The sequence below is a fragment of the Arvicanthis niloticus genome, chromosome 30 (assembly GCF_011762505.2).
Source record: "Arvicanthis niloticus isolate mArvNil1 chromosome 30, mArvNil1.pat.X, whole genome shotgun sequence".
NCBI classification, from domain to species: Eukaryota; Metazoa; Chordata; class Mammalia; order Rodentia; family Muridae; genus Arvicanthis; species Arvicanthis niloticus.
The window spans coordinates 3,652,021-3,660,284 of NC_133438.1; the positions used below are offsets into that span (position 1 = coordinate 3,652,021).

General features: G+C 43.0%; 1 long non-coding RNA gene across 1 annotated transcript in view; it reads right to left on the reverse strand.

Moving 5' to 3' along the window:
- Positions 1–286: 286 nt before the first annotated feature.
- Positions 287–8,264, reverse strand: part of LOC143440781 (uncharacterized) — a 20,791-nt gene continuing 12,813 nt past the window's right edge. Inside the window, exon 3 of the long non-coding RNA XR_013108196.1 lies at positions 287–1,821. This is a non-coding gene — a long non-coding RNA (uncharacterized LOC143440781). The remainder of the gene's footprint in view (positions 1,822–8,264) is intronic.

The window sequence follows — 8,264 nt, forward strand, 5'->3', positions numbered from 1 at the left end:
AAGGCAAAAGATGCAAAGGCTAAACCGCTGACAATGGGTGTTTCCATCATTACAAACACAGTTGGGCTGGACTTTAGGCGTTGAATGTTGGTGATCCCTTTCAAAGGTCCCGTAAGTTGGGTCTGTGTGTGGGAAACTATTTTCACACTGCGTTGGCCAGGCCGGTTAGGGACAAGTAGATAGAGATCCTGTCCTTTGGCACACAGATGGTATGACCTACTTCAGGTCTACACAGAGACTGCAAAGTCTTTGTGCACCCCCCCCCCCCCACTCCCCTACTCCAGAGTATCATGGCAGCAGCTAGCAGGTTGCCATGGATAAGGTGAATACCATACAGCCCAGGGCCTACCTGATTTCTAGGCTGCCTTGGGTTCTAATGATCTAGGAGCACAGGGTGGGGGTCTCAGATAGTGAGTGATCCATTCCTGCCCCTATTCTACCCCCATTTTTTAAAAAGTTGCACTGTAGTATGTGTTGTGTGGGCTGTGCCTGCCTGAATCTGTGAAGGTCAGAGAACATCTTACAGGCATCAGTTTTCTCCTTCCACCATGTGGCTTCTGGAGGTTGGCTGGCTGGTTGGTTTTTCAAAATAGAGTTTCTCTGTGTAGCCTTGGCTGTCCTGGAATTTGCTCTATTGTGATGAAATATAATGTGGTGAGGGGTGCCTGACAGGCCCATGCCGAGGTGTTCCCATCAGGCTTTGTTGTGGTGGCTTGTACCCGTTGAGCCATTTTGTTCACGTGTGTGCTGGAGTGTGATACTCTCAGGGGTCTTGAACATGCAAAGCCTGCAAGTGGGTCTGAGTTCACAGTCCATGCCTACTGCCTCTTGTTTACATAGCGGGAAAACTGCTCGGTACACCCAAAGGGCTGATCTTTCATTGTGAAGGCACAGTTGGACAGACGAGATTTTGTGTAAAGGAGAGATTAAAGGTATTTCTCAAAGTTTTCCAAAGCTGCATATTGTAAATCAGGCTGGCGTTTGGGTGGCGAGGGTGGAGAGATCTGTAAGATGGTAAATCCAGTGAATTAATCCAGGGGGGTAATGGATGTAGGCCACAGAGGTTGAGCAAAGCAAATCAGCAAAGCAATCAGATCTCTAGTGGTAAGCGGCCTTGGAGCCCCTGGAGTTGCAGTTAACAGGCAATTGTGAGCCACTCAGCATAGGCGCTGGGAGCTGAACTTGGTTATCTGGAGGAGAAGTGAGTACTGAGCCTTCTCCTCACCAGTCTCCAACTCCTTTCATTTCTGTTTTACATATTTATTTTGATTTCTTAAAAAGATAGGTCTCTCTATGTAGCTCTGACTATCCTAGAACTCACTACGTAGATCAGGCTGACTTTGAACTCTCAGAAACCTCCTGGCCTCTTCGGCTGCCTCTGTCTCCCGAGTCCTGTGGGCTCCACTAAGCCTGGCTCCCTTTTATTTATAACAAGACTAAGAAGCACCAAAAAAAAAAGGGGGGGGGGGAGCTCAAATATCTCAAATAACAGTTCGAGCTGGGGCTGGAGAGATGACTGCTCTTCCAGAGGTCCTGAGTTCAATTCCTAGCAACCACATGGTGGCTCACAACCATCTGTAATGGGATCTGATGCCCTCTTCTGCTGTGTCTGAAGACAGTGACAGTGTACTCACGTACATAAAATAAATACATGAACCTTTAAAAAACAAACAAAACCAGTTTGAGCTGGGAATAACTAAAAAGGTGGTCAGTGGAGTACGTTAGGTGGAGAATCCTCAAACGTTGGTTCCAGATGGGCCCTTCATGAAGGAAGAGAGTGAAGAGTGGGCCTTGATGGCAGGAGTTCCTCCCGAATGGTGCCTGCAGGGTTGGAAGGCAGAAAAGGACATTAGATACCTCTGGATTCTAGTTACATACGATTCTGAGCTGCTCTGTGAGCTGGGAATCAAACCTAGGTCCTCCTCCACAAGTACTTATAAACAGCCCCCGACTGCCCTCTCTAGCTCATGTTCTAAGTTTTTAACAAGTTACTAGCTTCTGTTCTAAGAAGCTGTGTGTTTTCAGATTTCTTCCTGGAGTATATCAGGTACCGGTTCCTCAAGTCCTGACAATTTGTATGCAATGAGTCTTTCTAATAGCTAGGTAGTGGTAATCCCAAAGATAGGAGGAAAAGACTACCAATCCAAATCATCATGGCCAAATTAATTAAAGCAAGCAATTAAGCCTTTTTATTCATGTGCATGGGCTGCTTCCCCCTAAGTCAGGGTTGAAGAGGTCAGCATTGGACTGGGGGGTGGGGGAAGAGGAAGATAAGGTGGGTTGTTTTGTGTGTGTGTGTGTGTGTGTGTGTGTGTGTGTGTGTGTGTGTGTGTGTTTTCGAGACAAGGTTTCTCTGTGTAGTCCTGGCTGTCCTAGAACTCACTCTGTAGACCAGGCTGGCCTCGAACTCAGAAATCCGCCTGCCTCTGCCTCCCAAGTGCTGGGATTAAAGGCGTGCGCCACCACGCCCAGCAAGATAAGGTTTTTTATATAAAACTGAACGTGTTTTTTTTTTAAAGTGGTGCTTAGAAAACAAGATCGGATAACAATGCATCAAACATCTAACCTAACATCTTAAATAAAATGAAATTCAGTCCAGAAACAATGTTATATAAAACAATCGTGTACACCTGGAGACCCAGATACTCAGGAGGCTGAGGCAGGAGGATGTCTGGCATCCAAGAATTCAAGTGCAACCATGGCAGTAATAACAAGAGTTACATTGGGTGTAGTGGCACGCCTTTAATCCTGGCACTCCAGAGGCAGAAGCAGGTGGATCTCTGAGTTTGAGCCCAGCCTGGTCTACAGAGCTAGTTCCAGGACAGCCAGGGCTACATAGAGAAACCCTGTCTGTAATAACCAGAAAAAAAAAAAAAAGATACGGAGAGGGGAGAGGGAGAGAGACAGAGAGACAGAGAGACAGAGAGAGAGAGAGACAGAGAGAGAGAGAGAGAGAGAGAGAGAGAAAATTGACAAAAACAAAAACCAAAGGCACAGGAAAAAGGCGTCATGGCGTTAGATTTGATAATGGACATACTATCAAAAGATAAAAGTAAATATAGCTAGACTGCATAGAAACTAGAAACTTCATCAAAGGACATAGTAGAACAAAAAGGTAAGCCATGGACAAGAAAAACATTTGACAAGCATATATATAATACAGGGTTAACATCTAGAATATTTTTTTTAATTCTTCCAATTCAACATTGAAAACCAAAGTGCTGGAGAGATGGGTTGATGTTTTACCGCACTTGTAGCTTTTGCAGAGGATCCAGGTTTGATTCCCAGGACCCACAAGGCACCTCACAGCAATCTTAACTCTAGCTCCAAGGGAACTGACACCCCTTCTGGTCTCTGTGGGCACCTGCACTCATGTGAGCATAGCCAAACCCAAATACATAAATAAAAATACAAACAAGCCTTCAAATAAGTTGTGACAACCTTTAAATAAATACAGATCCTAATAAGCACAAGAAAATGTGTGCTACATAACTAACCATTACCAATATATAAACAGAAACGTCCACACACACACACAGAGAGAGAGAGAGAGAGAGAGAGAGAGAGAGAGAGAGAGAGAGAGAACTAGAAAATGAAGTGTTATCAAGGACATAGGTTAAGTTGAAAATCTTGAACACTCTTGAACTAGGAAAAAGAGTTTCTCTGAAAAACTTAAAAACACATTATGTAATCCAGGAGTAGCCAGTCATCCATGGCTTTAATCCCAGCTCTGGTGAGGCAAGGCAGGACACTGTGAGTTTGAGGACAGCCTGGTCTACATAGTGAGTTCCAGGACAGCTAGGGCTATGTGGAGAGACCCTGTATAAACCACCATGTCCCAGTGCTTCCTTTTCAAAATATACACTGGGGGAAAAAAATGAAAGCAGGGTTTCAAATAACCGTTTGTACCCATATCCCCGGCACTTGAAAGGCTGAAGGACTGCCAGCCTGGGCTACAAGGTGAGATCTTTCCAAAAATATAAATCATCAACAACAAAGATACACTAAAAGCTGTCTGTACACTGAACCTTACGGACATTATCCCAAGTGAAATATACAAAGAGATACTATGTGACTCTACTCACCTGAGGTACCAAAAAATGTCCATATGATACCTGGAATACATACATACACACATACACACATACACACACACTTGATGGAACAAAGCTCCAACAACTTCACACATACACATATATACATACATGCATACAGTCAGACAGATAGACATATACACATTCACACATTGAATGGATAGAGCAAAACTCCAATCACCTTACATACACGTTTTGTGGATGGAGAAAAGCTTTGACAAACATATTCTAACAACTTTATTTTTTCTCCTACAGTTTATATATCCCAGCATAATCTTTCAAGCAGCATACAAATTACAACAGGATTGCATTCTATTTTTCTTTTAGTGAATAACTAAGAAAAACAGTGTATTCCCCAATACCTTTACATGTAAAAACAATACATAGTTCAGGTAAAGAAAACAAACATGGGATAACACATTCTTTTGATCCAGATGTTGAGACAAGAGTGGTGATGAAATGTTTAGGCCCAGCCAAGGTAGAAAACACGTTTAATCTCAGGAGACTGAGGCAAGCCTATCTCTGAGTTCAAGGTCAGTCTGGTACAAAACTAGGTGTGGTGATATACACTATTAATCTGGGCCATTCCTTCTGCTGGAGGCCTACATAAGGATGATGCAAGAAGGAAGGAATGCTCACTCTTCTTGCCTGTACTTACATGCCAGCACATCTGTTGGAACTTACTTCTTCAGGATTCCAGTTTATACAGAAGACCAGCTGAAACAACTAGCCTCATGGGACAGAGCAATTCCAAGATTCTTAGACTTCCCATTCACAGCTGCCAATTGTTGGGTTAGTTGTACTGCAGATTAAGTCATTAAAATAAATTCCCTTAATATATAGAGACATCCCATAAGTTCTGTGACTCTAGAAAACCCTGACTAATACATCTGTGTGTCTGTGTCAGGCACATGCAGGTGCCTGTGGAGATCAAAAGGGGGCATTGGCTCTCCTGGAGTGGAGCTACAGGCAATTGTAAGCCACCTGATCTTGGTGCTAAGAATCAGACTCTGGTTCTCTGTAAGAGTAGGGTATGCTCTCACCTGCTGAGCTATCTTTCCAGCCCACACTTTTCCCTATATGGGGGTACTAAAGCCATCTGGGAGTAACTGAGGTGGGTAAAGAGTGTAAACCCTTTACTCACATGTGCAGGGTCCATTTCTATCATCTCCAAGGGCAAGGGACCCAGAGGAAAGAGGAAAGTTGTGAGAAATAGGTGCCATCATAGAAACCAAAGGCTGAGTTGTTTGGCTTTTGTTTGGATTATTTACTTTGTGAGACTGGGTCTTACTATGCAGCTCTTCACTGGCCTGGAACTCCCTCTATAGACCGGGTTGGCTTCCACCTTACAGAAGATCCACCTACCTCTACCACCATAACCTGACAGGATGCTACCTTGCTACAAAGCCTAAGAACAGACTGACCTCAAGCTGACAATATAAATTCACCTCCTTAGATGTCAGTGTTGACAGCTTGTTAGGAGATCTGTGGCTCTGCAAAAGAACCAAATCTCTCTGAGGCTTATCCAATGGGGGGAAAATGGTTACCGTCTTCCTGTGTTTGCATGGGTACCAAACGTTAAAACATCACGTTAGCTATTGCTATCTATAGGACTTGTCTTAGTGAGCTTTAAGTACAGATGTAGTACAGTTTTGGAAATGAGTATATAGTTTTAGCTTTTCAAGTTTTTAAAAGAAATGGCATCAAGATCTCCCATGACAAACAAGTACTTAAAAGTACATTAATTCCAAGTATAAAATACTTCAAAAAAAAATTTTTTTTTTTTTGCTAACTTCAAGTTGTCTACTGAATGTACATTTTCAGAGTAATGTTGGTTAACTGGTGTTGAAATATATAAATGGTCCTCTAGTAATATCACTTAGAGAGGGGATGAACAAGCAGGCCAGGTACTAAGTGCAACCCGGTCTACCTGCAATACCTCAGACCAGAGATTGCTTAGTCTTATGACCACAACCTTAAAATTATCCCATTTGGCCCTGAAATGAAAAGGAGGGGAAAAAAAAAAGTACTTTGCTTGGAAATATGTTACCAGTCCAGCCTAAATGACTTTTTTTTTTTTCTTTTACCAGAGAGTGGTCCCAAAGGCCTGCCAAGCCCACAGGTGGAGTATCTAGTCACCTCACACCTTTGTTGTATCCTCAGTTAGCTCCTCACAAGTCAAGCAAGCCTCCTGCAAGAATGAGCCATAATTATTTCTGTGCCAACTACATTTCTGGAGGCTGCGGATTGTGGACTCAGCCATTTTCTGCCCTCCATACTCAGTCTTCTGCTTAAAGCACATCCAAAATAGCATCCAAATGCAGGGCATGGTGGTGCACGCCTATAATCCCAGTACACAGTAGGCAGAGCCAGGAAGGCAGATCTCTGAGTTTGAAGCTAGCCTGGTCTACAAAGTTCCAGGACAGCCAGTGCTGTGTAGAGAGACCATGACTCAAGATAAAATAAGTACAATGAAAGAAAAATAAATTTTAAAAATTAAAAAGCAAAATTAGCAACCCCAAAATGCCCTTGATTTGATCCTCTGGACAGCCCCAGGAAAAGCAAATAACCCATTTCTTAACAACTTGGTTGCAGGTGACACTGTTTTAAAAAATTCTTAGCCGAAAGCGGTGGCAAACACTGTAAATCCCAGCAACAGGGAGGCTGAAGTTAAGAGGATCCCAAATTTAAAGCCAAGAGACACATGGCTGAAGCCTTCTGGGAGGGGGCGGGGCTGGCTGGGCCTGAGAGGAGCCAGGGAAGGGAGGGAGGGACGGAGTCAGGAGCACTGGTGAGGAAAAGCGCGTCTCTGACTACCAATCAGACCTCTATGGCTCTAACTGACTGGAAACCAGATGCTTCTTTATTTATACAAGTTCCACAGAACAATGACAATCTAATGATTATCCTCGTGGTTCAGATTATGTGTTTGATTTTTCATTACCTGTGCAGGGTTACAAGCTAAGTTACAGTTAGAAAAACATAAACAGAACAGATGTATATTCTTATCGGCCTTATATCTCCGGTTTGAAGATTCTAAAGAGCGTATCCTCCAAAGCAAACACATTTTTTTTTTTTATGACAGCCCGCTTTTAGGCTGGCAGTGTTTGTAGGGTTTTTTTGTTTTTGTTGTTTGTTGGTTTTGTTTTGTATATGTATGTGAGAACACCGTTGCTGTCTTCAGACACGCCAGAAGAGGGCGTCGGATCCCATTACAGATGGTCGTGAGCCACCATGTGGTTGCTGGAAGAACAGTCAGTGCTCTTAACTGCTGAGCCATCTCTTCAGCCCCAGTGTTTGTAGTTTTAAAGCGATCCAGACAAACAGAAACTATCTGAATCGGTCTTTTTACGAATAACAAATATTAATATGTAGCTTCTTGTACCATAATTTCTTTTATTGTTTCATCATCTACACTATACAGTAGGAAAAGTTTGTTTCAGCCAATCTATCATATTTACTGAGTTCTATCCCTCCAGGGCTGTACCCTGTATGACCCCCCTATCTTTAAACTACATTTTCAGAGAGCTCTAAGCCTAAAATAAAAAGAGACCTCGAATCTGTAACCTATTCTCCTGGCCAATCAGAGCTTGTCAATTGTGTCTGTTTACCCTGCACCAATTTTACTGTCTGAGTTAGCTCAGGGGCCGCTAGCCCAAGAATATTCCTCGGTGTTTTAGGGTGCAGTTTTTGTTTATTTGCTTGTTTTGTGATACAAGTATTCTAGAGACTACTATTTCAGGGGTTCCGGTGCGAGATATATACATGGAGTTTGGTTTGTGGACTAGAATGAACCTGTGGATTGAAAATTGGAGGCAACATTCCTACGGTGACAGTGGCATTCCTTATGGATTAGGGGTGAGAGGACTGAGTCTCTCTGTTGGGCACATGGATGACATTGATAAGAGTTATAAATTCGGGCTGGAGAGATGGCTCAGTGATTAAGATCACTGACTGCTCTTCCAGAGGTCCTGAGTTTAATTCCCAGCAACCACATGCTGGCTCACAACCATCTGCGATGGGGTCTGATGCCCTCTTCTGGTGTGTCTGAAGAGAGCAATGGTGTACTCATATACATTAAATAAATAAATAAGTAAATCTTAAAAAAAAAAAAAGAGTTATGAATTCAGTTGGGGTGTGAAGAATCTTGGGAGATAAGTGCAATTGGAC